This window comes from Ceratotherium simum, chromosome 9 (assembly GCF_057802395.1).
Source record: "Ceratotherium simum simum isolate JZ-2026a chromosome 9, ASM5780239v1, whole genome shotgun sequence".
NCBI lineage: Eukaryota > Metazoa > Chordata > Mammalia > Perissodactyla > Rhinocerotidae > Ceratotherium > Ceratotherium simum.
Genome location: NC_141908.1, coordinates 4472011 through 4476159, shown reverse-complemented (window position 1 = coordinate 4476159; position 4149 = coordinate 4472011). Strand labels below are relative to the sequence as shown.

Here is a 4149-nt window from a genome sequence, read left to right as displayed (position 1 = left end):
TTTAACACAAAAGAACCACATCAACAGTGATGATATTTAAGAAAGAAAAACTGTGGTTGTACCTTATTTCTTTCATAATCATAAAATCAAAGCCTTAGACAAAGCTTTCTTGTGAACAGTAATGCAAAATCATAGATAACAGCATACATACTGTGCCAAGCGCTTAAAATGATATTTTAAGCTATATACTCTTAACGACTGAAAAAATCTGTTTTCTTTATAGTTCAAGAAGTACAACTATAAGCTTTTGTCATACCCAGTTTAAACTTTGTGTGTATTTCATTTTAAGGGTAGGAGTCTAACTCTCTTCATTTTCTTTCTCTTCTTGTTTTATTGTAGCATTTTGACTACAACTGGTTAAAACTAAAATGTGTTGTTTAAATCTGATATCAAATAGGGATCCCAATTTCCATAGTCCTCATTTTTCTCTTACGGAAAGGAAAAAATGTATGTAATGGTAGGCTTGCTTTCTCTCCAGATATTCCTAAATCCTTACCCTTCCAGCATCCTTCACCCTCTATAAAAAAATAAGTTTACTCTTCTTTCTTTAAGACAACTGCCTCCAGAGCATCAGCTGGACGGCAAGCCCCATCTGTACTTAGTGCACTGAAGTGAGGATTTGTATTGCACGTCTTAGAGTTATTGTTCAAGGCACTCGCCGAGTGGCGGGGGGCCCCTGGCGTGGCCCCGCGCTCGCGTTCATCTGGAGAGCCGGTTTCTCCTCAGCCACTGCTCCGTTTTCAGCCAGGGACCCATCTGAAGACACAGCAGAGGACTCGGATTCCCCGGACCTCGACTACAGTTCTTTGGCCACGTCTTCTGCTGAAGCTGCATAAGGAGGCTTGCTCTGCATCGGATCCTGGGTTTTGTAGCCTCTGCCCTAGTACCTGCCACCGCTTCCAAATGTTCTGATCAGCGGGGTGGAAATAACTCCTCCCGGACGCCCTCTGGCTGGTCCTCCGACAGAGACGACCCGCAGCGGGAACGGCCCGCGGCCCCCGGCGCTCCGCCTGCTCTCAGCTCAGTGGCCGGCCGACCGCGGTGCGGGCTACTTCTAGCTTCCCCACCCCCCCAACCCGAGAAGGTATAGGCTGGATTCCGCCCTGCGCCTTGCTAGTCCTGCTGCTGTCACTGCCTAAGAAGGCCCCGCAGTGTCCTGCCGCCGTCGCCACGCGGAGGGCACAGTGAGCGCCTGTCGCTACGGTTTCCCCCTAGGGGCCTCCAAAGCCACAGACTCCTGCGAAGCCCCGCCCTCGGCCGGGAGCTGGGGGCACGCGCCCCAAGCGCCGCGGGTACACGGAGGCGGGGTAGAAGCGCAGCGCCGCGGGCGGTGGGAAGGGGAGGCGCGGCTCTGCCGGGAGAAGCTCAGCCCTTCCAGGGTGTTCTACCGCATCTTCTCTACCTTGGCAGCTTGCTCGGCCTGGCCATCACAGAGGTCGATGAGTGGGGTCTTTTCCCCGCTTGCTTTGAGGAGTTTGGGCTGGAAGAGCTTCCCATCAAAATACATCCAAGGACAGCAGTGTTCCCAGGGCACTGGCTGGCCGCACGTGTTGTTTGCAAACAGGGCCATGTCCACGCCACTCATGAAGTGAGCCGACAGCTGAATGCCTCGGGGATGGAGGTTCTGGATCTTGAGCTCCTGCAGCTGATCAGGCTCATAGAGTTTTGGGGACAACTCCTGGGCCAGGAAGGTGTCCAGCTCCGGGCGACGCAGCATCCGCGCTCCGGGCCACTGCACGGGGTACGTAGGACGCAGCACGGCACCGGGAGATGGGTGGGCACGCTGGCCGGGCTGAGCATGGGGGGTGCGTCCGACCTCATGCAGGCCAGGAAGGCCCTCATCCTGCGGTTCTTGTCCTCCACGGCCTTCCCCAGCCACAGCCTCTTCAGGTTGGGGCAGGTCCACTCGCTGAAGGCAAGAGCTTCCACCAGTTCCGGGGTCTGAGGGGACTTCCCCTTGTAGGCTGCCCACTCTTTAATGATGACTGGAGAGAATTCTGGTGGACGTCTGTTCTTTCTAAAAGCAAGTCGCTGAGTTTTCTTTCTGCTTTCTGCCAAGCTAAACAGGCCTCCGCAGCCATACTGACGAACCGGCCCATAGAGCAAGGCGGGGGGGGCAGGTCTTTGCTGGCTTCATCTTCAACAGAAATAGCAATTTGATTTCACCCTTCGCCAGGACGTGGAAGATGTAGAGGTACGTCAGCCCCTTCTTGTGCTGGTGCTCGGCCCCTCTCAGCACCTCAGGCGCGACGCGGGGCGGCGGGGGGGCGGGGGCGATGTCCATGTGGTTCCTGGTGGGCATGGACAGGAGGCACGGGATTGGCTGGACAGTGCCGAGCAGGCTCCCCTTTCCTTCAGCGAGCTGGCTGCCCGAAGCGGCAGTGGATGAACCTTCTGCCTTTGTTTGGTCTCCTGGGTCTCCCCCTGCTTGAGGCTCCGAGGGGCTTCCTGTCTTCTCCCAGCCCATTCCGTTCCCACTGATATGGTTTGCAGCTCCACCGCTGCCTTCGCCATTGTCTGAAGACGACACGTGGAAGATGCAGGAAAGCACGCCCAGTCCACGTGGTTAGGACTGCCGCTCGGGGCCGGGTTGATGGGGGAGGACCGTTCATACAGTGGAGTATGCTTTCCTTCGTGAGGAATGTTACTATAGCTGTTCTGCTCAGTCAGATTCTTTCCACTCGTTTCCAGGGTGAGAGCCGGCTCAGCGAGGCTGTAGCGGTGTGGACCCCGGCTCAGGGTGCCTGGGCCGTGCACCTGTGGGGTCACGGGCTTGGCTTGCAGAGACGTCTGTGGGATGGTGAGCATCTGCGGGGGGCGTACGGTGGCGCCATCCCAGGATTTCCAAACGGACTTGGTCTGGCTGAGTAATGTGGTGGGTGAAATGTCATAGGCTTACTAGTCGTTGAATAACATCCAATTGCTCTCTTAAATCGAATAACTTTGTCATCTGTTCTAGACTGAGAATGCTGGAAAACATCTTTCGCTACGGCATCCAAGTCCAAGGCGTCCTGGACGTTGCGGACGTAGTTAGCCACGGCCTTGATCACCACGCTGCAGGGCGGCAAGACCAGCTGTGGGCCCGGACCTTAAGTGAGGCTAGTGCATGTTCTGGACCAATAAACTCCAACGAAAGGAAGCCAGATCTTCATCAGGTAGAGTGTGATTTCCTAACAGAGCAGCAAAGAGGGGGAAGCGGTTTAGGTTCAGGTCCAGCTGCTTGGCCACCTCGTGCATCAGGTATTGGCTTGTGGTGAGACTTTTCCCCTTCCGGCTCAGTTCCAGGGCCTGGGCACTGAAACAGTAGGGCTGTCACACAGCGCATAATCAGAGTCGTAGGCCACCAAGTCGTGGAGGCCGTTTTCTCTGCAGAAACGGATCACTTCTCCCTGATGGTCCTCGATGCTCTGCGCAACCTTGACGTGGACGCGGATGAGCTCCAAGCGGGTGCAGCGCGCCGTGCCGACGGCGGCAGGAACCAGACCTCCGGCGGCGGGGTGCCCTTGTTCTGGACGTGGCTGACGATCTGCTGCGCCGTCTGGCGCTCGTTGCCCTGCCGCTTGATCCACTCGTGCAGCCGCGTCTTCTCGAGCGCTCCGTTGAAGAAGACGAAGAGCTCGATGTTGCCGCAGAAGCAGGCCTTGGCCAGCGTGGCCAGGTAGTCGAGCATGTGGTTCCACTGGCCGCCCCTGACCCAGTCGGTGTAGAATCCGCCGTAGAGGCGGTGCAGGCATTTGTTGGCGTCCAACAGCAGGCGCAGCGCCGTGTGCAGGGGCCGCTGCCGCCTGCCGCCCACCAGGCTGCCCGGCCAGCTTCTGCAGCTCCCCCGCACCATGGATCTCGGGCAGTACTTCTCGATGTAGTCTTGGAAGCCCTGCACGCCCAGGGACATGGCGGGTAGGGACCTGCGCCGTGCTCTGCTCCATGCCCAGGGCCAGGCTCTGTATTTTTTAAAATAACCATCACATCTATTCTAGGTACTGTTGTCATCATCCTATTTAAAGATGAGAAAACTGGGGCAATTTGAGTTGTTGCTTATTTATTATATTATTATACGCATAGGAAGATCTAAACCAGGATTATAAATTGAGGTCATCTGCCTCTAGGGACCTTGGTTTTAACCACCACACAATAGCTACCTCTCTAATC

The 4149-nt window shown here is 55.8% G+C and overlaps 1 pseudogene; it reads right to left on the bottom strand.

The window, feature by feature from the left end:
• Positions 1 to 466: 466 nt before the first annotated feature.
• Positions 467 to 3892, bottom strand: LOC101390727 (constitutive coactivator of PPAR-gamma-like protein 1 pseudogene; annotated as a pseudogene).
• Between the last annotated feature and the right edge of the window lie 257 nt (positions 3893 to 4149).